General features: G+C 36.4%; 1 long non-coding RNA gene across 4 annotated transcripts in view; it reads left to right on the top strand.

Annotated features, from left to right (window-relative positions):
• LOC132374621 (uncharacterized) overlaps window positions 1–27,391 on the top strand; it is a 530,077-nt gene that overhangs the window by 45,273 nt on the left and 457,413 nt on the right. For 3 of the 4 annotated variants that reach the window (XR_009505699.1, XR_009505697.1, XR_009505700.1), the window contains exons 2-3: window positions 15,841–15,903; window positions 16,519–16,619. The exons of the other annotated variant lie outside the window; for it this stretch is intronic. This is a non-coding gene — a long non-coding RNA (uncharacterized LOC132374621). The remainder of the gene's footprint in view (window positions 1–15,840; window positions 15,904–16,518; window positions 16,620–27,391) is intronic. 4 annotated transcript variants of the gene reach the window in all.

The following is a 27,391-nucleotide window of genomic DNA, read 5'->3' as shown; positions in this document are numbered from 1 at the left end:
TGTTTTAGAGGGGATTCAAAAAGTATCCAAGAATACAGAAAACCTAGTTAGAGCATTAAAAAAAAGAAACAAGGGCAGGGACATAAAGTAGAACCAGATAATAGGGGTTTAACAATGCTTAGCATATGATTTACATGTAAATTTACTTTGAAATAAGCTTTCTAGCAGCTCACATTTTTTTTTTTTTTTTAATATTCTTAACGCCAGGTTCAGGGTGAGGGATATAGGAGGCTCAATAAATACTTATTGAATTGAATACTTGCATGCCAGATGTGGGGGGAGAGTGGAGCAAAGAATAGTATTTAAAGTCAGACCACTTTTCAAAAGGCAGCGTTAATGAGATATAATTGACACACAGTAAAGTGCACATATTTGTTGTACAATTCAATAAATTTTGACACATAGAGATACTTGTGAAACCAAAACAAGATAATGAAAATAGTCATCACTTCCAAAAGTTATCTTGTGTTCTTTTGTAATCCCTCTTTCTACTCCCACCCAGGAAACCACATTTCTCTCACTATAGGTTAGTTTGTATTTCTAAAAAAAGTTATATAAACGGGGTCATACAGTATGTACTCATTTTTGTCTGTTTTTTTTTTCACTCAGCATAATTGTTTTGAGAGTCATCCATATTGCAGTGTGTACCAATATTGTTCATTATTTTTAATTGCTGAGTAGTAGTCTGCTGTTTGGATATGCAACAGTTTATCCATTCACCTGTTGATGGGTATTTGGTTATTTCAGGTTTTGACTACTGTAAACAAAGTTGCTACTGTGTACAAGTGTTTGTATGGACATATACTTTCATTTCTCTTGGATAAATTCGTAAGTGTAAAATAGCTGGATTATACAGTAGGTGTATGTTTAACTTTTTAAGAACCTGCTTAAGTGTTTCTAAGTGGCTGTGATATTTTATATTTACATCTTATGTATGAGAGTTCCAGCTCCTCTATTTCTTTGCTAAAACTTCGTACAATCAATTTTTAAAAATTTAGCCACTCTTCATAGATGTGTAACATGCCTCATTTATGGTGTGTTTCCCGAATGACTAATGATGTTGAATATCTTTTTCTATGCTTATTTTCCATTGCTTATCTTCTTTGGTGAAGTGTCTGTTCATATCTTTTGTCTATAATTTCCATACTTTTATTGCATATTTTTATTACTGAACTTTGAGAGCTCTTTAAATATGCTGCATACAAGTCCTTTAACGGTGTGTGATTTGCAGATATCACAGTCCATGGCTTTTCATAGTCATATGTCATGAAAGTCATTCTTTTCATTCCCTTTGTAATGTCTTTCACAGACACTGTTGAAGATTTTAACTATGATGAAGTTCAGTTTATCAACTTGTTCTTTCATGGATTGTGCTTTTGGTGTTGTAGCTGAGAAATTTTTGCCTAATCCAAGGTTGTAAGTGTTTTTATCTATGTTTTTCTTCTAGAAATTTATAATTTTCAGTTTTGCATTTAGGTCTATGATCCATTTTGAGGTAATTCTTTTTTTTTTTTTAAATTTATTTATTTATTATTTATTTTTATTTTTGGCTGTGTTGGGTCTTCGTTACTGCGTGTGGGCTTTTCTCTAGTTGTGGTGAGCAGGGGCTACTCTTCATTGCAGTGTACTGGCTTTTCATTGTGGTGGCTTCTCTTGTTGCAGAGCATGGGCTCTAGGTGCACGGGCTTCAGTAGTTGTGGCACGCGGGCTCAGTAGTTGTGGTGCATGGGCTTAGTTTCTCCACGGCATGTGGGATCTTCCTGGACCAGGGCTCGAACCCGTGTCCCCTGCATTGGCAGGCGGACTCCTAACCACTGCACCACCAGGGAAGCCCCTGAGGTAATTCTTATATATATGGTATGAGGTATGGATTGAAAAATTGTCTTATATGGCTGTCGAATTGTTCTAGCATCATTTTTTTGGAAAGGCTTTCCTATTTCCACAGAATTGCATTTGCAGTTTTGTTAAAATCAGTTGTCCATATATGTGTGTGTCTACTTTTGAATTCTTGGTTGTGTTCCACTTATCAAATTGTTTATCTTTATGCCAGTACCATGGTATTTTGATTGCTGTAGATTTATAATGAGGCTTGAAATCAGGTAGTGTTAGTCCACTAAATTTGTTCTTTTTCGAAAGTGTTTTGGCTATTATAGGTCCTTTTCATTTCTATAAGAATTTAGAATCAGTTTGTCATTTTTTACCAAAAAAAAAACCTGCTGTAATTTTGAATGCAAATTTATTATTTGTAAATCACTTCGGGAAGAAATGATATCTTAGCAATATTGAGTCATTTGACTCATGAATATGGTGTATATCTCCATTTACTTAGACCTTCTTTCAGCAGTTTCTTTTTTTTGGCCTTGCTGCGCAGCTTGTGGGATTTTAGTTTCCCAACCAGGGATTGAATCTGCACCCTCAGCAGTGAAAGCGTGGAGTCCTAACCACTGGATCGCCAGGGAATTCCCTCTCAACAGTTTTTTAATGTTTTCAGTGTACATGACTTTCACATATTTTGTCAGATTTATCCCTTGTTATTTCATTGTTTTTGATGCTATTGCAAATCATATTGTTTTTAAATTTCAATTTATGATTGCTTATTCATAGCGTGTAAAAATTTAATTGATTTTTTTGTATTTTTTGATCTTGTATCCTGACACCTTCCTAAACTCAGTTATATGTTTTGTAGGTTTTCTTTTGTTTTTTTGTTTTTTTGGTAAATTTCATATACTTTTGTGAATCATGTCTTTTGCAAATACAATTTCACTTCTTCTTATGTCTTTTATTTCTTTTTCTTGCCTGATTCCACTGGCTAGAAATAGAAGTGATAATATAATAGCAGCTGTCCATGTCTTTTTTCTGATCTTTTGGGGAAAGTTTTCAACCTTTCACCAATGTGTATGTTAGCTGTAGATTTTTTTGTAGATGTCTTTTGTGAAGTTGAGGGAATTCTCTTCTATTCCTAGTTTGTGGAGAGCCTTATCAGAAATGAATATAGGATTTTGTAAATGCTTTGTTTGTATGTCTATTGAGGTGATCATATGATTTTTCTTTTTAAGATTTTTTTTATGGTGAATTACTACTTTATCATGATGTTTTATCCTTTTTATACATTATTTGATTAGATTTGCTAAAATTTTGTTTTGAAATTTTACATCTGCATTAATGAAGGATATTGGTCTGTAGCTCCTTTTCTTGTGATAGCTTTGTCTGGATTTGGTATTAGCATAATGATGACCTCAAAGAATGAATTGGAACATACCCTTCCCTTTTCGATTTTTTGGAAGAATTTGTGTAGAACTGATACTATTTCTTTTTTAAGTGTTTAGTAGAATTCATCAGTGAATCTCTCTGGTTCTAGAGTTTTTTTTCTGGGAAGGTTTTTAACCAAAAATTCAATTTAATAGATAAAAGATGATTGAAATTACTTATTTCTTCAGTGAATTTTGATAATTTGTGTTTTTCAAGGAATTTATCCATTTCATCTGAGGGGTCAGATTTATTGGCATAAAGTTGTTCATACTGTTCCATTTTTATTCTTTTAGTATCTGTGGAAACTGTAATTGTGTCATCTCTCTTATTCCTCATACTTTTAATTTGTGTCTTCACTCTTATTTTTTCTTCATCAATCTGGACAGAGGTTTTTCAGTTTTATTCACTTTTTCTCAAAGAGATTTTTGTTTCATTTTTTATTTTTTTAAATTTATTTTCATTGTCTTCTGCTCTTTATTATTATTATAATATTCTTTATTCTGTTAAATTTGGGTTTAATTTGCTCTTCCCTTTTTAGTTTCTTAAGTTGGAAGCTGAGATCATTGATTTGAGTTTTCTTCTTTTTCAAATATAAGTATTTAGTGCTATACATTTCTCCATAACTATTACTTAGTGGTCTTGTAAATTTTAACATATTTTTAAAATTTCATTCAGTTCAAAATGCTTTGCCTTTTGATTTTTTCTTTGCTCCATGTATTATTTAGAAGTGTGTTAGTTTCTAATTGTTTGGGGAAATTTTTCAGATATCTCTCTGTTATTGATTTCTAATTTAATCCTTTTTATTCAGAGAATGAATTTTGTATGACCTGAGTGCTTTCAAATTTATTAATACTTATTTATGGCCTAGAATGTGGTCCATCTCAGTGAATAATCTGTGTGCATTTCAAAAGAATGTGTATTCAGCAGGTGTTGGGTGGAGTTGTTTAGGTCAAGTTGATGGATATTATTGTTCAAATCTTCTTTATCCTTACTGATTTGTATCTAATTGTTCTGCCATTTATTAAGAGGGGTTTGAAATCTCTGACTGCAATTGGAGATTTGTCTATTTATCCTTGCAGTTTTTGAACCATGCTATTAAATTTCGGATTGGTGTATCTTTTTGATGAATTGACTCCTTTATTATTATGAAATGACCATCTTTATTACAGTTAATATTCTCCACTCTGAAATATTCTTTGTCAGAAATAGCCAGTTTTACTTTGTATTAGCATTAGTAAGTTATATTTTTTTTTTACTATTTTTTTATTTTTACCTTATTTGTGTCTTTGTATTTCAGGTGCACTTGTTGTAGCTGGGTCTTGAGTTTTTTGTCATTTTCTGTTTGAAAATCTCTGCTTTTTAATGGAGTATCTGGACCATTTACATTTAATGTGATTATTGATATGGTTAGACTTAAGTCTATTAACTTGCTATTTGTTTTATAATTTTTCCATGTGTTCCTTTTCCCATTTTCCTGTCTTTTTTTGGTTTATTTGAATTTTTTTAAGATTCCATTATATTTCCCTTGTTGGCCTATTAACTATATTTTCTTAGTTTGTTATTTTAATGGTTGCTTTAATGTTTATAATATATATCTTTAATATTTTGCAGACTACCTTCAACTGATATTATACTACTTTACATATAGTTTAAGAACACTGAAATAGAATATTCTTTGTGCTCTTTGTGACAAAATATATTTTTGTCATATATTTTACCTCTACGTATATTATAAGGCTAACAATAGATTGTTATTTTTATTTAAACAGTCAACTCTCTTTTAAGGCATTTAAATAACAAGAAAAAAAGCAATATGTTTACTGATGTAGTTACCATTTCTGGTATTCTTCATTCCTTTGTGTAAATCTATATTTCTGTCTGTTACAATTTTCCTTCTGCTTGAAAGACTTCCTTTTACAATTCTTGTAGTGTGGGTCTGCCACTGATAAATTCTTTCAGCTTTAGTATTTCTGAAAAAGTTTTGATTTGCCTTTATTTTTGAAAGATATTTTCAGTGGGAACAATTCTAGTCTGGCATTTTTTCCCCCAATACTTTAAAGATGTTACTTTTCTGTCTTCTTGCATTGTTTCTCATGAGAAATCTGCTGTCATTCTATTTTTGTTTCTCTGTATATACACTGTCTTTATTCTTTCCTTGCTGTTTTTGAGAATTTTTTTCTCATCCCTGGTTTAAAGTGTTTGATTATAATATATACCTTGGTATAGTTTTCTGTGTTTTAGGTTCATTGTTTTAGGTTAGTGTTTCTTTAAAAATTTTTGCCTTACTCTCTCATCAATTCAGGAACTACAGCTACATGTACATGAGGCTGCTTAATGTCTCCCAGTTCACTAATGTCCTTCCTCTTTCCTTCCTTCTTTCCTTCCTCCCTTCCTTTCTTCCTCCCTTCCTTCCTTCCACTCTCTCTCTCTTTCTCTCTCTTCTCTTCTGTTCTTTGTTCATGCTGTGATTCATTTTGGATAGTTCTATGATTATGTCTTTGAGTTAATGAATCTTTTCTTCTCCAATGTCTAATCTGTCATTAATCCTAAGTAGTATATTTTTCTTCTCACATTTTGTAGTTTGTGTCTCTGAAAATTCAATTTGAATCGTTTGAAAAATATCTTCAATGTTTCTGCTTCATTTTTTGAACATATGGAATGTAGTTATCATGACCATTTTACTGTCCTTCTCTACTAATTCTAACTTCTGTCTCAGTTCATGATCAGTTTTGATTGATTTCTTTTTTTTGTCATTATGAGTTATATTTTTCTGCTTCCTAATAATCTTTGGTTGCATAACAGACAATGAATCTTATTTGTTACTGGATATTTTTATATTCCTATAAATATTCTAGAGGTTTTTTCTGGAGTTCAGTTAAGCACCTGACTCTCTGTGAGTTTTGGGCACTGTTACCTCTTATTGTTTCTTGTGGTTCTTTCTCTGCAGTTTCTTTGCAAGCTGAATACTGAAGGGGATAATTTCTCGATCTTTAAGGTTCTGTCTCTGTGCCGCTCTTTCCTCTTTAGGATCTGGCCCTGTAGTTTCTAGCTGCCTTGGTGTCCCCAGTCTCTCAGCTCTGGGTCCCACCTCCCTGTGCTGGAACCTGGAAACACTCCCCATGCAGTAAACTGGGGGAGGTTGTAGGCCTCACTTTGTTTGTTTCCTTTTTCTCGGGGATCCCTGTTCATCATTGCTTGATATCCAGTGTTTTGTAAACCTTGTTTCATACATTTTGAAAACCTTATTTGATGTAGTTTGTTTGTTTCATGCAGGAGAGTAACTCTTTTCACCCTTACTCCATAGAGGCTGTAAATGGAAGTCTAGCCCCAATTGTTTCAAAATCCTGGCTTAGTCACTTAGTTGTTGTCAGACCTTAGATATGTTTCTTTAGCTCTTTGAATGTAAGTTTGTTTGTTTTTTAAAACAAGTACAACTAACAGAAATATGAATCCTCTTAATAGAATTAAAAGAGATAATAGTTGTGTCCAGCATGGTGTTGCCTATATAGTATATATTTAATGTTTATTTTTTTCTCTCCTTTCTAGTCCACTTTACTCATGATAGTGTATAAAAAATATTTATTGAATTGTATTAAATTAGTCCTATATCTCCAAATTCATTCATTCTGTTCTCAAAATATGAAGATTGGAGGATGACCACATTGCTGAAAACTGCCCAAACTTCTTTTTCTTCTAAGTGTCCAGGGGCAAATGAATCATTTGGTTCTACTGCTAAGATCATCTAACTTTTCTGGGGAATTGTTAAATCTTACTCTGTCAAAGTGAAGTGAATAAAACACATGTGGAGTTTCTATTGAAAACCCATCATTTCTATTGCATCATTGAACACTGGGTTTTTTTTTTTTTAAACCTCTTTATTGGAGTAAAATTGCTTTACAGTGGTATGTTAGTTTCTGCTTTATAACAAAGTGAATCAGCTATACATATGCATATATCCCCATATCCCCTCCCTCTTGCATTTCCCTCCCACCCTCACTATCCCACCTCTCTACGTGGTCACAAAGCACTGAGCTAATCTCCCTGTGCTATGCGGCTGCTTCCCACTAGCTATCTATTTTACATTTGGTAACATATATAAGTCCATGCCACTGTCTCACTTCGTCCCAGCTTACCCTTTCCCTTCCCTCTGTCCTCTAGTCCATTCTCTATGTCTGCATCTTTATTCCTGTCCTGCCGCTAGGTTCTTCAGAACCACTTTTTTTTTTTTTTTTTAGATTCCATATATATGTGTTAGCATACATTATTTGTTTTTCTCTTTCTGTTTTACTTCAGTCTGTATGACAGACTCTAGGTCCATCCAACTCACTACAAATAACTCAATTTCATTTCTTTTTATGGCTGAGTAATATTCCATTGTATATATGTGCCACATCTTCCTCATTCATTCATCTGTCGATGGACACAACCTAAGGTTGCTTCCATGTCCTGGCTATTGTAAATAGAGCTGCAATGAATGTTGTGGTACATGACTGTTTTTGAATTATAGTTTTCTCAGGGTATATGTCCAGAAGTGGGATTGCTGGGTTGTATGGTAGTTCTATTTTTAGTTTTTTAAGGAACCTCCATACTGTTCTCCATAGTGGCTTTATCAATTTACATTCCCACCAACAGTGCAAGAGTGTTCCCTTTTCTCCACACCCTCTCCAGTGTTTATTGTTTGTAGATATTTTAATGATGGCCATTCTGACTGGTGTGAGGTGATACCTCACTGTGGTTTTGATTTGCATTTCTCTAATGATTAGTGATGTTGAGCATCCTTTCATGTGTTTGATGGCGATCTGTATATCTTCTTTGGAGAAATGTCTATTTAGGTCTTCTGCCCATTTTTGGATTGGGTTGGTTGTTTTTTTGATATTGAGCTGCATGAGCTGCTTGTAAATTTTGGAGATTAATCCTTTGTCAGTTGCTTCATTTGCAAATATTTTCTCCCATTCTGAGGGTTATCTTTTTGTCTTGTTTATGGTTGCCTTTTCTGTGCAAAAGCTTTTAAGTTTCATTAGGTCCCATTTGTTTATTTTTGTTTTTATTTACGTTTCTCTAAGAGGTGGGTCATAAAGGATCTTGCTGTGATTTATGTCATGGAGTGTTCTGCCTATGTTTTCCTCTAAGAGTTTGATAGTGTCTGGCCTTACATTTAGGTCTTTAATCCATTTTGAATATATTTTTGTGTATGGTGTTAGGGAGTGTTCCAATTTCATTCTTTTACATGTAGCTGTCCAGTTTTCCCAGTACCACTTATTGAAGAGGCTGTCTTTTCTCCACTGTATATTCTTGCCTCCTTTATCAAAGATAAGGTGACCATATGTGAGTGGGTTTATCTCTGGGCTTTCTATCCTGTTCCATTGATCTATATTTCTGTTTTTGTGCCAGTACCACACTGTCCTGATTACTGTAGCTTTGTAGTATAGTCTGAAGTCTGGGCACCTGATCTCTCCAGCTCTGTTTTTCTTTCTCAAGATTGCTTTGGCTATTCGGGGTCTTTTGTGTTTCCATACAAATTGTGAACTTTTTGTTCTAGTTCTGTGAAAAATGCCGTTGGTAGTTTGATAGGGATTGCATTGAATCTGTAGATTGCTTTGGGTAGTATAGTCATTTTCACAATGTTGATTCTTCCAATCCAAGAACATGGTATATCTCTCCATCTGTTTGTATCGTCTTTAATTTCTTTCATCAGTGTCTTATAGTTTTCTGCATACAGGTCTTTCGTCTCCTTAGGTAGGTTTATTCCTAGGTATTGTATTCTTTTTGTTGCAGTGGTAAATGGGAGTGTTTCCTTAATTTCTGTTTCAGATTTCTCGTTGTTAGTGTGTAGGAATGCAAGAGATTTCTGTACATTAATTTTGTATCCTGCTACTTTACCAAATTCATTGATTAACTCTAGTAGTTTTTTGGTAGCATCTTCAGGATTCTCTATGTATAGTATCATGTCATTTGCAAACTGTGACAGCTTTACTTCTTCTTTTCCGATTTGTATTCCTTTTATTTCTTTTTCTTCTCTGATTGCTGTGGCTAAAACTTCCAAAACTATGTTGAATTGTCATGGTGAGAGTGGACAACCTTGTCTTGTTCCTGATATTAAAGGAAATGGTTTCAGTTTTTCACCATTGAGAATGATGTTGGCTATGGGTTTGTCATATGTGGCCTTTATTATGTTGAGGTAAGTTCCCTCTATGCCTACTTTCTGGGGGGTTTTTATCATAAATGGGTGTTGAATTTTGTCGAAAACCTTTTCTGCATCTTTTGTGATGATCATATGGTTTTTCTCCTTCAATTTGTTAATATGGTGTATCACATTGATTGATTTGTGTATATTGAAGAATCCTTGCATTCCTAGGATAAACCCCACTTGATCATGGTGTATGATCCTTTTAATGTGCTGTTGGATTCTGTTTGCTAGTATTTTGTTGAGGATTTTTGCATCTGTGTTCATCAGTGATATTGGCCTGTAGTTTTCTTTTTTTGTGACACCTTTGTCTGGTTTGGGTATCAGGGTGATGGTGGCCTCTTAGAATGAGTTTGGGAGTGTTCCTCCTTCTGCTATATTTTGGAAGATTTTGAGAAGGATAGGTGTTAGCTCTTCTCTAAATGTTTGATAGAATTCACCTGTGAAGCCATCTGTACCTGGGCTTTTGTTTGTTGGAAGATTTTTAAACCCAGTCTCAGATTCGGTGCTTGTGATTGGTCTGTTTATATTTTCTATTTCTTCCTGGTTCAGTCTCGGAAGGCTGTGCTTTTCTAAGAATTTGTCCATTTCTTCCAGGTTGTCCATTTTATTGGCATATAGTTGCTTTAGTAATCTCTCATGATCCTTTCTATTTCTGCAGTGTCAGTTGTTAATTCTCCTTTTTCATTTCTAATTCTATTGATTTGAGTCTTCTCCCTTTTTTTCTTGGTGAGTCTGGCTAATGGTTTATCAATTTTGTTTATCTTCTCAAAGAACCAGCTTTTAGTATTATTGATCTTTGCTAATGTTTCCTTCATTTCTTTTTCATTTATTTCTGATCTGATCTTTATGATTTCTTTCCTTCTGCTAATTTTGGAGTTTTTTTTGTTCTTCTTTCTCTAACTGCTTTGGATGTAAGGTTAGGTTGTTTATTTCAGATGTTTCTTTTTTCTTGAGGTAGGATTGAATTGCTATAAACTTCCCTCTTAGAACTGCTTTTGCTGCATCCCATAGGTTTTGGGCCGTCATGTTTTGGCATTTGTTTCTAGGTAGTTTCTGATTTCCTCTTTGATTTCTTCAGTGATCTCTTGGTTATTAAGTAGTGTATTGTTTAGCCTCCATGTGTTTGTATTTTTTCAGATTTTTTCGTGTAATTGATATCTAGTCTCATAGTGTTGTGGTTGGAAAAGATACTTGATACGATTTCAATTTTCTTAAATTTACCAAGGCTTGATTTGTGACCCAAGATATGATCTATCCTGGAGGATGTTCCATGAGCACTTGAGAAGAAAGTGTATTCTGTTATTTTTGGATGTAATGTCCTATAAATATCAATTAAGTCCATCTTGTTTAATGTGTCATTTAAAGCTTGTGTTTCCTTAATTTTTTTCATTTTGGATGATCTGTCCATTGGTGAAAGTGGGATGTTAAAGTTTCCCACTATGATTGTGTTACTGTCGATTTCCCCTTTTATGGCTGTTAGCATTTGCCTTATGTGTTGAGGTGCTCCTATGTTGGGTGCATAAATATTTACGATTGTTATATCTTCTTGGATTGATCCCTTGATCATTATGTAACATCCTTCTTTGTCTCTTGTAATAGTCTTTATTTTAAAGTCTATTTTGTCTGATATGAGAGTTGCTACTCCAGCTTTCTTTTGATTTCCATTTGCATGGAATATCTTTTTCCATCCCCTCACTTTCAGTCTGTATGTGTCCCTAGGTCTGAAGTGGGTCTCTTGTAGACAGCATATATATGGGTCTTGTTTTTGTATCCATTCAGCCAGTCTGTGTCTTTTGGTTGGAGCATTTAATCCATTTACATTTAGGGTAATTATTGATATTTATGTTTCTATTACCATTTCCTTAATTGTTTTGGGTTTGTTATTGTAGGTCTTTTCCTTCTCTTGTGTTTCCTGCCTAGAGAAGTTCCTTTAGCATTTCTTGTAAAGCTGGTTTGGTGGTGCTGAATTCTCTTAACGTTTGCTTGTCTGTAAAGGTTTTAATTTCTCAGTTGAATCTGAATGTGATCCTTGCTGGGTAGAGTAATCTTGGTTGTAGGTTTTTCCCTTTCATCACTTTAAATATGTCCTGCCAGTCCCTCCTGGCTTGCAGAGTTTCTGCTGAAAGATCAGCTGTTAACCTTATGGGGATTCCCTTGTGTGTTATTTGTTGTTTTACCCTTGCTGCTTTTAATATTTTTTCTTTATGTTTAATTTTTGATAGTTTGATTAACGTGTCTTGGTGTGTTTCTCCTTGGATTTATCCCGTATGGGACTCTGCGCTTCCTGGACTTGATTGACTATTTCCTTTCCCATATTAGGGAAGTTTTCAACTGTATCTTTTCAAATATTTTCTCAGTCCCTTTCTTTTTCTCTTCTTCTTCTAGGACCCCTATAATTTGAATGTTCGTGTGTTTAATGTTGTCCCAGAGGTCTCTGAAGCCGTCCTCAATTCTTTTCATTCTTTTTTCTTTCTTCTGCTCTGCGGTAGTTATTTTCACTATTTTATCTTCCAGGTCACTTTTCCATTCTTTTGCCTCAGTCATTCTGCTATTGATTCCTTCTAGAGAATTTTTAATTTCATTTATTGTGTTGTTCCTCATTGTTTGTTTGCTCTTTAGTTCTTCTAGGTCCTTGTTAAACGTTTCTTGTATTTTCTCTATTCTGTTTCCAAGATTTTGGATCATCTTTACTATCATTACTCTGAATTCTTTTTCAGGTAGACTGCCTATTTTCTCTTCATTTGTTTGCTCTGGTGGGTTTTTACCTTGCTCCTTCATCTGCTGTGTGTTTCTCTGTCTTCTCATTTTGCTTAACTTACTGTGTTTGGGGTCTCCTTTTTGCAGGCTGCAGGTTCGTAGTTCCCGTTGCTTTCAGTGCCTGCTTCCAGTGGCTAAGGTTGGTTCAGTGGGTTGTGTAGGCTTCCTGGTGGAGGGGACTAGTGCTTGTGCTCTGGGGATGAGGCTGTATCTTCTCTTTCTTGTGGGCAGGACCGCATCCCGTGGTGTGTTTTGGAGTCTCTGTGACCTTATTATGATTTTAGGCAGCCTCTCTGCTAGTGGGTGCGGTTGTGTTCCTGTGTTGCTAGTTGTTTGGCATAGTGTGTCTAGCACTGTAGTTTGCTGGTTGTTGAGTGGAGCTTGGTCTTAGTGTTGAGATGGAGATATCTGGGAGAGCTTTTGCCGTTTGATATTACATGGAGCTGGGTGATCTTTGGTGGACCAGTGTCCTGAACTCGGCTCTCCCACCTCAGAGGCACAGGCCTGACACCCGGCTGGAGCACCAAGATCCTGTTAGCCACACGGCTCAGAAGAAAAGGGAGAAAAAAGAAAGAAAGAAAGAGAGAGAGAGGGAGAGAGAGAAAGAAAGAAAGGAAGAAAGAAAGATAGGAAGAAAGAAAGATGGAAAGGAAGGAAGGAAGGAAGAAAGGAGAGAGAGAGAGGGAGGGAGGGAGGAAGGAAGGAAAGTTATTAAAATAAAAAAAATTATTAAAAATAAAAAAAATTAAAAAGTAATAAAAAAAGAAAAGAAAAAACAACCCAGACAGACTGAACCCTAGGACAAATGGTAAAAGCAAAGCTATACAGACAATATCACACAAAGAAGCATATACATACACACTCACAAAAAGAGAAAAAGGAAAAAAAAAAATCTTTTGGGAAGTCTGAGGCCTTCTGCCAGCGTTCAGTAGGTGTTCTGTAGGAGTTGTTCCACATGTAGATGTATTTCTGATGTATTTGTGGGGAGGAAGGTGTTCTCCCCGTCTTACTCCTCCGCCATCTTGAAGGTTTCCCTCAACACTGGTGTTTTTGATCTCTAACTTCTGACTTCTTATTCTCCTGTGCTAAATGTCAGCTTTTTTTCCTTTCATTTTTACAGTTTCATTTCACTTTATTTTTTTATATCTTTATTGGAGTATAATTGCTTTACAATGTTTTGTTAGTTTGTGTTGTACAATAAAGTGAATCAGGTATAAGTACACATATATCCCCATATCCCCTCCCTCTTGAGCCTCCCTCCCATCCTCCCTATCCCACCCCTCTAGGTCATCACAAAGCATTTAAAAGTGTTTCAAGATGATTTCATTACACATGCTTGAATATCGTGTAGCAGAACTGAGACTATCCAGAGATCTCGGGTTCTATTAATCATAAGATTTCAACTGAATTCACGCTGCATTTATCTTTGGGGAGACATATGTAGACAGAATGATAGTATTTTTACATGTTACTTGTATCTATTATGTGGTGCTTGATCGAAATACATATCTAAATACACATATAGATGTATTTAATTTTTAAATGTCACAAGATTTTATGAACTCTTTAGTTAGCAATGTGGTACAGGGAAAATAGTACATATGGCCAAAATTTGAGTTTTAGCCATAGATTAATGAAACTTGTTATGAGGTGGCCAGAACAGCCATTCCATCTATTTCTGAGCAGTATTAATAGTCAGTTTTAGAAAGAATAACTGAATCTGTTATCTTCACTTCCTCCAGTTCATCGTGCATAAATTTACCAAATTAATTTTCCTTAATCACTGCTTCCACGTTGTCATTCCTCTTCTCAAAAAGTGTTTAGGAGATTTGAGTTCTTACTGGCATGGAAGGGAGCTCCTTTGCCTTTCTTTTAAGCCTCTATACACACCAGCTGCATTTTCCGTGTAAATACCTATTTCCTCCTGCTCCGTTGTGTGAGGCATCCAAATACGTCAGAACTTTGTTTTCAGCTCGTCTAATCTCACCCGCTCCTTTCCTTCTTGGTGTCTTCTCATATGTTTTTTTCTGCCCCCACTCCACCAATTTACTTCTCCCCTATTTCCTCAGGTAGATCACCTTTACCTCCTTAATATAACTTCCATCACTCTAGCCCTCACTGATCCCTCTTTTCTCTGTTCATCAAAGAATGTGTAAATTATAGAATTATATGTAACCAAGCTACAATATTGTGTTGGGATCATTTAGCCTAAGCCATTTTTTTTTTTTTAAGTAGGAGGAATTGAAACCCATGAAGTTTGTAACTGGTTCAACCTCACACAAGGAGGTTCCTGTATCTTTGGCCACTGTACTTTAAAAACTGTGCACAAAATTTTATTAATTTGTTCATTCATTCCTCAGATACATACTACACACCTTTTTTGACCCAATCTTTTAATCCACACAAAAACCCTAAGCGGTAGATACTGTTTTCATGCCCATTTTACAAATGGGTATCAATCCAAGGCATCAGAGGTTACATGGCAGAGTTGGAATCCAAACCCCTGTATTTGGCCTAGGTCCTGAGTATTTTATCATCATGTGACACTGCCTCTTTTCGCTGCTGGTCCCTGGCTAGTTTTTACATAGTTGAAGGATGAGACCATGTCCCATACTTTTGGGTTTCTCTCTGTCCCACCAGTAGGGAGTAAGCACCCCGTGTACCTCAATATTTGTTGATTGATCGGTTCTCTGACCCAGCACATTTCTCGTTAAGATAGCCCCCGAATGTGAATCCACATTGCCACAGTCATATTTTTAAAGAAATCATTTGAACCCAGCCTAAAGCTAGGTCTGTACACAGAAATTAAAGTACACAGAAGTTAAAAATTAATCATGCAGATAATTAAAACAAAACCCTGCCTTTTACTTTAATGGTCTCATTTTCTTTGTAGATTACTTTTCTGTCTGCAAGGGTTCCTGTCTTACCCTATCAGTGTAGCAACTGCAGCTCAATCCACTTGATTTCCACCAATGATTTAGGTTTTATCACAAGGTCAGGAAAATATGTAGGGCAGAGCCATAGTCAGTTCTTTCCGCTCCTGACTGAATTTGATTCATTCTCAACACACAGTCCGGTTTTCAGTTGACTTCTGCACACTCTGGTCTGTGTAGACTCTGCTTAGTCATCTCCAATCTTAATGCTTCCTATGAAAAATACACAAGAATGAAAGCATTTTGTATCCATGCTAAAATGAGTGATTATGGAACCATTCAGGGTCCACCCAGATCTTCAGGAGGATATTCTGGATAATTACACAGTCTCAGCGTCTGAGACTGAACAAAGTAAGCGGGCCCCCAAAACAGAAAAAAAAAATCCTTCTTGCAGTCAGCCCATTCCAGACTAAAACAAAACCCTCCCAAATTCTTATTGCAATAAGTATAATATATCAAGATAGAGATTTATGACATAATGAAGCAAATAAAAAATAGAACATTATTGTCTTTTCATTGAATTCAAGATTAATTAAGATTGATTTGCTTTTAGCCTTTAAGTGAATGCTGGTGATCTTAGGTTTATGTGACCAGTTGTGGACTTACTGAAATGATAATCAGTGTATGAATCCCAGTTTTGCTTGATATTGACATATACATATATTTTTGAGAAGTTCTATATAATTCATGGATTACTACCCTTTCCTCCCACAGGTAAATGATAAATTTCTTCTTGAATTGAAATGGAAACAAAGGCCCACTTTTAGCCAATCAAAGGTACTGTGACTAGGAACAGATTTGATTTGATCTAATGATCTAGAGAACCAGCTTGATTATTGTCTTGATTCTTCACCTGAATTCATTTTAAAAGCTACATAATGGTTTATAACTTCTTGTTCTAGGACAAAAATGAGGAAAAAGACATTGTGTATCTCCTCCTTTTTTATTTATTCTAGAATAATTATTTAGATGTCATGTTTACTACTAGTATTACCGTTTAGAAATATTACTTACCAGTTTTAGTTAAATTTCCATCTATTAGAAGTAAAGATAGAACAGTTTTTACCCCCTGATGGAAATGAAAAACTGTGGCTGTTAAAGTCTTTTAGCCGAATAACTATGCTTGTTATCATGCTTTAGCTGAACTCACTGGAACAGATATAATGTCTAACTTTAGCTGTGTCTACGGAATGGCAGTATGCAGATCATTTGCTGAAAAAAAAATTGCAGATGATTTGATTTTTCTTATAAATAGTAAAATATATTATTAAGGGAGGCTGCTACTTGATATTTATGAACTTCATCTGATCAACTGGATCTGGGATTGTAGAATGCAGATGTACCCTTGGGTTTCAACACTCTCCCTCTTTCTCCTCTCTCTCTTTTTTCTAGTTGAATATTTTTGCTTATGTTACTTGGGAAAGATCACCACCATAATATGAAGCATCATTACTGAATCTAAATGATGCCCAATTAGGATGGAGCCATGAAAGGTAAATGAGAATATTGACAAGAGAAACTCAGCAAGCTTAGTGGGCAATATAGGAAGTGACCTTAATCAATGCATTGGGTCTGTTTAATCATAATCAGAGATGGTAATTGACTTGGATGCAGCCTACTAAGTACTTGGCATGGATCTGGAAACCATAATGTGGAACAAAGACAGACTGTAAATTTCTCTGAGGGCCCTAGACTAGGGATCACATTTCTTCTTTGACAAAACCACATATCAGTCTGATGTCTTTTCTCTTGGGCTACCTGGACACACTTCTCTAGTGTAAATGAATGCATGTGGATAGCCGGTAGTATCCATTCATGATATTTTTTGTGCCATCTACACATGTCGTAGAGGTGGTGTGTAGTAGTTTAGTGACTGATACTGATCAAATGCTATCACTGGATTTGAACTGATCAATGGAGACTAGTGTGCTCTGACAGCCAAAGTGCCAAAATTAGCTGTGCTGTGGCTGGGTTTGTTGAACTTCCACATGTCCAGGCAGTCTAGGTGGTTGGGTCTGACAAAGGCATGAGTTACTGCATGCCCTTTGGGTTCTGAGGTTGTGCTGGTCAGTATCATACTGAGGCACATCCCTAGTGTCCTAGCTAGTGAGTCTGAGCTGTGATAATGGCACCATTGCAGATCCTTTAGGATCTTTTGTTAAGTGCTCTTTCACCTGCTTTAGATGAGTAAGTGCTTTGATCCCTAAACTGCTCCAGCTCTGCTGCTACTACTGCATATTCTTGAGAATTTATCAGAGGTGGAGGCAACCTTTAGTCCTATAGTCACACCTTTTACCACCAGACCAAACGTGATTCATTACTTTATTTCACCAGGGGTTGCAATGTTTTGGAAACTCTAGGGGTATGTGTACTTGTATCTCAACATTAGGTCTTATCTACTCTACTGCAAGGTCCCATGGACCAGATTAGTGGTTCTTGAGTCCCTTCCACTCCTTGACAGAGTTTTCGCATTGGTAGAACCCTGCCCAACCTGTGTCTTCTATTCAAGCTGTTGAGCTGGGCAAAGGGACTTTGTGAGGTTCCTTGAGTGATCGATAACTCTATCCTGATTGGGGGAGTGGTAACCTAGCAAGGGCATTGGCAAAACCTTCTTACCTGCTTTGTGGGCATTGGAATCTGGAGTGCATCCTGATCTAATTTAATCTCATAGAGGTGAGAATCCATTAGTTATTTCACTTAATCTACTAACCTAAATTCCATACAATAACTTTTTTTTGTGAATTTTTTAATTTTAATTTTATTTTTATACAGCAGGTTCTTATTAGTCATCCATTTTATACACATCAGTGTATACATGTCAATCCCGATCTCCCAGTTCATCACACCACCCCCCCCACCCCCTGCCGCTTTCCCCCCTTGGTGTCCGTACGTTTGTTCTCTACATCTGTGTCTCAATTCCTGCCCTGCAAACCGCTTCATCTGTACCATTTTTCTAGGTTCCACATATATGTGTTAATACACGATATTTGTTTTTCTCTTTCTGACTTACTTCACTCTGTATGACAGTCTCTAGGTCCATCCACGTCTTTACAAATGACTCAGTTTTGTTCCTTTTTATTGCTGAGTAACATTCCATTGTATATCTGTACCACATTTTCTTTATCCATTCATCTGTCGATGGACATTTAGGTTGCTTCCATGACCTGGCTGTTCCATACAATAACTTTTGTGGTCTGGAGAATCAGCATGTTAGAAAAGTGACTTTGACCCCTCAACCACTGTGTCTTCTTGCCTTGCTACTTTTATTTACTTCCAAACATTTGTTCCATGTTCACTGTATCTTAGTTATTTAAAAATAAGTATACATGTGTATATATACATTTGAGAATAATATTTCAAACTGTGAAAAATCTTAGTTTCCATCTGTATCAAACATCGAGTAAAAGGTACCATTGGTATGAGATGCCATAATTATGAGGATATTTATTGAGAATCAGTTATGTGTCACACTGTTGTTAGTCTGATGAAAAAATGTGGGCAAAAATATATACCTTGATAGAGCTTACATTCTGTCTAGGTGAGTCAGGGTGGGGCAGGTGATAAACAAAATATATAAGTAAAATGTGTGGTATGTTGGATGGTTGATAAATGTTATTGAAAAAATAAAGCAGAGGAGGCCTCACTGAGAAGGTGACATTTGAGCAAAGACCTGAAGGAAGTAAAGGAATAGAGAGCATCCCTGGCAGAGGGAGCAGCAAATGAATTCCAAGAGTGAGGCTAGTGTATTGACAGTAAAGCAAGGCATGGCGTGTGCAAAGGGAGAGACTGGTGGGAGATGAGTGAGGAGTAATGGGGGAGGGTATAGGTCAGAGAGGATTTGACTGTTTTTGTGGACTTAGTTGATGTATTTGAGTCTGTTAACCCACTTGGAATAATGTAGCAATTTTCTTGAAGGATTGTCTGCCCAGGGAAATTTACAAATAAAATTTCTAATATCCATAAAATTATTCCACATACCAGCATCTCTATGCAAGGCTATACTGACATGTTTAGAAGGGGACAGATGCCAAGTGAATAGCCAGTCCCATTGTGGGGAAGAATGAAGCCAAGGTAGGCAGTACTCCTCATCAAGATGGTTTAGTAGATAGTATTTTACCTTGTCTTCAAAAAACTGTGACTTAGCAACTGAACAAGAACAGCTGCTTGTGAATTTGCCAGTATAAAAATGTTTAAGAAGGTTTCACTTTTTAAAAAGCTTGCTATTTTTTTGCTTTTTTAAGATATATCTAGTATTTATTATTTTTCAACTTGAAATAATAAATAGGACAGATGATTTTGGGTGACAATCTCAAAATAATTCGAGAACAGTTTTTGGAGCAAAAATTAAATTTTTGGTGATAACGTTATATAGATAGCTAGATGGATGGATGGATGGATGGATAGATACAGAGATAGATAGATAGATGATAGACAAAATCCTGCTTGCCTTATATCAGTCTAAATGAAATCATAACTCCTGGATAAAATATGTGTTAGATTTACTCCTCAAATGGTTGGCCTTCTGACAGCATTACTTTAAGCAAACAGGTAACATCTTGACATTCTAAAGTAAGAGAGATACAGCTTCTCTCTTTCATGGCATTGCTTGTTCCCAAAACTGAATTTCCTCTCCTGTGTTCCCATTATCATCTTGATATGATTCGTGGTGGCCTCTTAGATTGCTTCAAGGGAGGTGGATAATTTAATGTACTTTTATTTAAAAAAAAAAAAAAAAACCCTTTTCTACTCCAGCAGGGTTTTTAACTGGGATTACCATCTAGTGGGTCTATATAGAGGCTTTAGTGGTTCTCTTTACCCCTTGATATCATATGCATGCATTTATGTATGTCCTCATGTATATTGTTCTGAGGAGATAATTCTAACCCTCATCAAATTCTTAAAGAGATCTGTCATCTGAAAAATGTTAATATCACTTGTTTAATAGAAGACATTTCAGTGGCTGTTGTGTGGCAGTAAGACACAGCATGAGGTGTCCACACAGGAACAAGCATGGCTGGGGTACTGAGAGTGTTCGTATCAATTAGCAGGCTTGAGACGCTCTATACCAACCACATTACTAAGGAAATCATCCAAGGAGGAAACTGTCAAAGGGAAAAATAAGATGAGGTTTCCAGGGACTGATGAATTCACTTACGGACCCAATTCTTGAGCAAAGATGGATGGAAGGAGGAAGAGTTTTGAGCTGCTCTTTGCCATTTATTGCCCTCCCAACTTGGAAGTATATCCTGTCTTGGGGTAACTGTTCAAACATCTTCTTTAGGACCATATCCTGCATTGGATTAGAGAAAGAGAGCATATTTGAGGACATAGGACACATGGTGGTTTCTGTTGTGAAGAGTTGTAGAATGGGAATAGCTCTTGTGTAGAAAGGGAAAGAGAAGGCTTCATATTAGAGACTTAAAAAAAAATTCATAAACCAGTTTGGTGAGGTCCTGGTGGACATCAAAAAGAGGTAATTTTAAGGTTTAAGAAATCTAGACTATCCTTTTAAGGATCTCTAAGGAGATTAAAAGACAGGGCAAGAGGAGAAAATCTCACTGATGGTAGACCAAGAGAAAGTGCATATTTCACTGCCACCTTCTAGTTGAGAGGCTTAGAAACTTGGCGGGGACTTGGACTGGACGTGTTGTCCAATACAGATAAGTATGAATTCCCTTGGTAGGTTGGAGGAATTACAGCAGCACGTAGCACAGTCTACACAGTAGCTCTCCAGATGTGGGTGTTAGGGAGAGCAAACAGTAAAAGCTGGTCTAAAACATAAGGTATAATGAAAATATTTTATGACCAGTTTGCAAAGTTTATGTAAAAGCAATAAGGGTGGTCAGCAATGGTGACAAAGAATTTACTTTCCTGAAGTCTTGCTGGGGGTGATATAAATGCTGAAGACTGTAGATTCTTAAAGTTTCAAAGAAGACTGACTGAAAGGAAAAAAAAAAAGAAGCTATAAGGAGGAAATATATAGAAAACTTTAGTCTAATATTTTTAACTCATTTCAACAAATACATTATATGCACTGAGAAGGGTATAAGGATGAATAAGAAATATCTGTATTTTCAGGGAGCTTCCAATATACTTACACAGTTGAGAGCAAACATTGTAGTAGTGTAGATTACAGTACAATATACAGGAATAGCATGTACAGAGCACTTTGCTAGGGGCTATAGGAGATGCAGAGATGAATTCTCATCTTAAGGAGCTTCGTTTATACCAGTGAGGGGAGTTACGTCATGCATACAACTAAGCTTCACATAAGCAAGAATGTATTAACTGCCACTAGAGACAATGGTATCTGTGTTCAAAGAAGGTGAGCTCCTATATGATTAAGGGAAATAGGAAAAGGCTTCAGAGGGGAGGTGATATTTACAGTGGACTTTGAAGGATGTAAAGAACTTTGTCAGGCTACTAGATGTGTTCAAAAGGAATAGATACATAAGTGTGGTAGGAATTATTTTGGTTTGGTCACAAAACACTTGTATGTATGAGTAAGATATGAGTGAAAAATAATCAGTGGCATCTCATTCTCTGGCCTTTTATAGAAAACTGTAGATAGTTACCCTTTTAGAGGCATGGAGAGGACTAAGATAGTCCTCGATGTCTTCCGACTCCATAACCCAGGGATCTTCTAAGCCTGCACCCAAGGAAAGTAAACACCTATTTATTTATAACCATACCTAAAAAGACTTGGAAAAGTCTTATAAAAGCCTCTATTAGTGATAATAGTATCACTATTTAGTATTTTACTAAATTCTCTGAAGAACCTTATGAGTAATGAGTAATCATCCTCACTTTTCAGATGAAAAAATGCTCAGAAAAATTGTCTCAGGTTCACACAGCTCTTAAGTGGCAGAGCTAGGACTCCATACTATGTCCAGCTAATTCCAAAGACTGTTTTCTTAACCACTACTCAGTACCGTATTATTACCTTTTTACTGGAAGCACAGCATACAGAGTGATTGTGTAGGAGTTCCTATTTGTCAGCAGTGAAATCCCCTCTAGCTAATGGAAGTAGAAAAGTAATTCGTTAAAGGCAATTGGTCAGCTCACAGAATCTCCAGGAGGGCCAGGGAGTCAAATTTGAAGCCTATGCATCCAAAAAGCATGCCTGGTCCCACCGCTTCACTGATTTAGTGGAGACCCCATGACTTCTGGCTGTGCACACAGCTTTGCATGGGGTGCTGCTAGCCGTGTTGGGGGGGAGGGTGCCACAGATGGGACCTGGGCCACTGCTGCTCCTGAATGCTGGGTGTTGCAACGCTTCTTGTGGCAGAATAAGTTCCACGTGCTATCTCCTTCCTCATTTCACTGTCTTGAAGTTGTGTATGGGTATGTCTGATTGGCAGACCCTAAGTCATATGTTGTGACAAATTACAAAGGAATCTGGAAAACAAGTGTCTAGCTTGTAACTTGGGGAGGAGAGTCATAAATTAAGAAATTCCCCGTATAGGAAGGATCTTCAAAGCGTTCTGGAGAACTGAAAATCAGTGGCCAGTAGAGGTTCATTTTGTGTAAGATTCTAGCATTTACGTAAATTGTTCTTTATCTGTCTGGAGTTCCCATCAACCCTTTACTTCCTTGTATTCAGAAGGTGACCTTCCCAGCATCTCAATTCAAACACCATGCCAGCAGTGACCCAGGCAGTAAAAAATATATCACTGAATTAATTTAGTAGAAACACTAAAACATTCGTGGTCTTAAAATTTTAACAGAAGCCTGTGTTTTCTCCATTAAAAAAAACTAATCGGGTAGGATGTCTTTAATCAAAAGACAAGTCAACTGGGTCACACAAAAGACCAAATAATAGCATTGTAACTTTACAAATTCTCTGACTTTTGGTTGCTTTTTATAAGCCTGAAAAAAATTTCAAAAGCAGTAAAGACTTATATTATTTCTGTCAGTAGTCCTTTTCATAAAATATTGTGAAAACAGCCTCTTTAAGAAGGAAGCAACATACTGAGCAGCAAGCCTCAGTCACAGGAAGTTCATTTTTTCTTTGGCTTACAGCCCAATGCCATCAGAACTAATTAAAAACAGAGCCACGCTGGTATGGGGCTCAGTGTTTGGGTTTTACAATAACAGAGTCGCAAAGCAGGGGGATGTCTAATGAGAATAGTTTCTGAGTTTGTTTTGTAGCATTGGGCAACTATGTCAATTACTGGAACTGCAGCTCAGGGCCAGCACCCATGCTGGGATGTGAGAGAGTCTTACTGCCGTACAGATTGAGCTTCCACTTTGATACATGTGATATGCATGTCACCTGTATACTGGTGCCGCTCCTTGGCTGCAGACTATATCAGAGGAGGCTAGTGCCACCTTGCTCCTCTTGTCTGAGGCCAGATCAAATGTTACCAGGCCTGGATTTCATCTGCATCATTAGCTATGCTCCAGTTAAAACATGAAGCATGTCTTCTGGTTGGGAAATTATTGAAGATGAAGGCTCTGACTTACACAGCCATATGTAATGAGCTGCTGGAGAATTAATGTGGAATGGGAGAGGGGGCAGAGAAAGACATACATACCAAGGTAAAGAGAGAAGAACAAAGCAGTATGGCCGATTTCTAGATAATTCAGGGCTAAAGTATCTCCCTTGCTTTATGTTATGTGTAATAGTAATAAAAACAAGATTTTTTTTGTTTCTTTTTTCCTTTCTTTTCCCCCACTTTGGTTAAAGGATAAAAAACTCACTCTCCCCATGCCCTTCGGGAAAAAAAAAAAAAAGAACCTTTATTTTCTGTGTGTGTGTGTGTGTGTGTGTGTGTGGTGATCATGATGCATGCTTTTCTGGTCATTTAAGAAATTGATGACAAGAAGGAGGTACAGTGGTGGAAAAAGCTGGTAGTTTTAGATGAGAAATCATCAGTAGGGTACTTGCAACTGTGTGCATAGCCTCTTCAAGTTTACAATTTAATCTTGCATTCAAGGTGATTTTTCTTTTCCTTTATGCAAAACATGGTGGAAGAATGTGCCAGTGTCAACTATAAGTACCATTGAATATATTAAAATAGAGCTGCACTAAAAGCTTGACGAATTTTGGATTCATTCTTTTTGGTGACTTAGTGCATTTAAAGATAGTTGCGTTTATTTGTATTGTTTCATTTATATTCCTATTTCATATGCTAAGAATATATGCAGAGAAAATAAATGAATATATAATTCTAGTAGATGAATTCAAATAAATATGGAAATTTATTAGTTAACTTATGTAATCAAGCCATTAGTCATCTCAATTATTAATGGCTCATGAAATATATACCTAGATATATACAATCTTCCTTTATGCTTTTAAAGTTGTGAGGAGACAAGTATACCACAGATTAACGTGTCATGGGAACAAGATTCTAAGAGGGTTGACAGACATATTCTAGTCCAGCAAAATTTATAGAAATTAATCTGAAGCATTTAATGATTTACATATTATTTCTTAATCTCAACGGCGATTAGGCATAAAGAATGAGGTATTTTAAAAATACATGCAATTAATAATACTTGGCAAAATAGAGCATAACTTTACACTTTTTGTTTTCTCACTTTGATCGCTCTCTGAGCTCTTTAATCAGTGTCAGTATCAGTAATTCTCCTGATAACATGTAGAGTGTACTCTTCATTACAGAAACATGTATCTGTTTTGAGAATTATACGTGCTAAAACCTAACAGGCTGGGATTTCCTGATGCCTCTCTTTCAAGCACTTTCTCCCACCCCTCAAAGAATGCTTCATTCAACACCACATAACAACTTTGAATAACGTTTTGAGCTCGCTATTCTGTACCTATGCTTTCAAGTATCCTGGGTTTTAGAGGGTTCAAAGAGCAAAACTCTGGACAGAAGACTATCAGCAGCCTGTTTGGAGAATGATAATAGCATGAGGACCCTGGGATTGTCATGCTAGAACACTCGGTGATGCTATGGCCAAGAGGAGAGTGATGCATATTAACAATGAGCCTTGAGACCCTGGTGCCTGTTAATCTCAGACCAGAGAAAGGGACAGGAAGGGCAGGAGGAGAGGAGGGAAAAAGATGGAGACTGAAGGAAGTTCCAGCGAGCAGAGACTTCTTCAAGTTAAACTCAGGTCCTGGGACTGTATCTGAGGAAGATGGGCCAGGCTCCTCCCAGAGTCTACTCTTTCCAAACAGAAAAGTACTCCACAAAATCCATCTTCAGTGCAACATTTACAGGGGAGTAGTGCTTGCACTACAAATCCTGCAGATGTGGAACCTTGCCTAAAAGTCGCTGGTGGTAAAGGGAAGTTAGAACATCAGTAGTATAAATGAAAGGCATTTGACTTTTTTCTTCTTTTACTACTAAAAGAGATCAGAAAACATGAATGTGCTTGGGGAATGTGTGGGAGGTTTGGGTGATTTTACAGTTTTTACTTTAGTTCCTGTTTACACTCAACTTCATGGATAAATGGAACCTACTTATGTCAGTGATTTTGTAGAGCAGCCACAGTCCCTTGTATAATCCTCTTAATGCACACATTGATTTTATGAACTATGGCCCTTAGTGTTATAACCAGGGAAGGGGAAGGGAAAAGAATGGACATTTAATCTGATATATGTTATGTGCCAGGTATGTACTCTCATTTATTTCTTAATACTACTCCCAAAACAGAGGGTGGTAATTATATTTCACAAGTAAGGAAACTGAGGCTCAGATGGAATTAAAATTAAGGCCATATAATAGTTTGTAATAGACAGAACTGAGATTTGAATACAGTCTTCCTGACTATGTTCTCTCTGTTTCACTACCTATCATTTACGTTTCTATTGTATTTCTTAGGGAATTTGAAAGCCATTATAATCCAATGGCAGTTCAAAAGGAAGTACCTTTTAGGTACCCCCTACTTAAACAGGAAGTTTATCTCCCTAATAAAGATAAAGATAACATCCTTGGCTAGGGCCCATATGATGGTGATTACACTTAGTGTGTATTCGTGAGATGATTTCCCATATATGTAGCAGATTTCCAAACAGTGTAGGAATCATCATATAGGAGATTCATGTTTAAAAAATACTGAAGACAAGTACAAAGAATGCTTCTGAAATTAATTAGGAAGATCAGTATTGGGTTTGATTCCTTACCCCTCTGCATTGTTCAAGGATTCTGCTGGACTAGAGAGAATCTACTTAAAGTGGCACTTCATGGCAAGCTAAGGCTTTAGAAAAAGTACTTCTGTGGCCAGTTTTCATCCAACTCTTGTAAGAGGTAGGTTTCCAAACAGGAAATACTTTTTTTAAAAACATTCCTGGCCACTGAAACATTGCCAGAAATTTTGACATGTAATGGTGTTGGTGTCAAGAAGTTGAATAAATGATAAATGAAGATTTTTGCTTTGATGCCACCCAAATTTGTCTCCTATAAATTCAGTGGTACCTATGCTCCTCATTTCCTGTTTAGGTACCATAATGTGGCAGTGGTTTGTGGGGCTGGTGTGTTGCTATCTGAATGTGGCATAATTTCAGAGATGTGAGGTGAGCTTCTGACAAAAACAGGATTGGTGTACTTCACTAAGAATGCCTTTCAGTTGGGCAGCCATGTTGCCCCGGTGCAAATTAAAAAGGACTTTCATTTTTAATATTGTCATATTCCTCTTGACCATATCAATTCTTTCATTTATAAATAATTTATGAAACTCTCATTGGATGCAAGTCATTTTGGGAAGGTTACAAGAAGAGAAAACCAAGTGCTGTACTCACAGACCTTCAGTCTACTAGGGAGGTTAAAGCAGATGGAGACAAGAACAGTTATAAAGTGGCCTCAACAAAGTTCTGGGGAGTCCAACTTTACTGTTCTCTAAGCCAGTCATTCCTTCTGGCCCTGAGATATTCGAAGAAAGCAAATATTAGTAGACAAACTTGGCTTTTCCAAAAGAAAATAAAAGCCAGTTCTCTTTTTTTTATAAACTCTTTTGGAATTTTTTTTTGTAACTTGTTCATGTAATTTGCCCCTGAATAATTACTGTTAGTGGTACATGTATGTGGGGAAAATAAATAACTGAACAGATTAGCAAGATGATGTGAGATGCTGCCACTTCTCGGAAACACATAGTCATTACTGCAGCTCTGACTTCTTCCAAAACAGAAGTAGATAACGTTGGTATATCAAAGGAATTCTTCTGTTTAATGTGAGTTTTGGTTTGTTGGCCTATCTCTTAAAGTATGACCTTCTCAAACTCATTCACTGAAAATAGATCAAGAGAGCCTAACGTTATGAAGGTTTAATTGGCTGTGGTCCTATAAACAGTTGGG

Source organism: Balaenoptera ricei, chromosome 11 (genome assembly GCF_028023285.1).
Source record: "Balaenoptera ricei isolate mBalRic1 chromosome 11, mBalRic1.hap2, whole genome shotgun sequence".
NCBI classification, from domain to species: Eukaryota; Metazoa; Chordata; class Mammalia; order Artiodactyla; family Balaenopteridae; genus Balaenoptera; species Balaenoptera ricei.
Note: the sequence above shows the minus strand (reverse complement) of the source record. Positions and strands in the feature narration are given on the sequence as shown.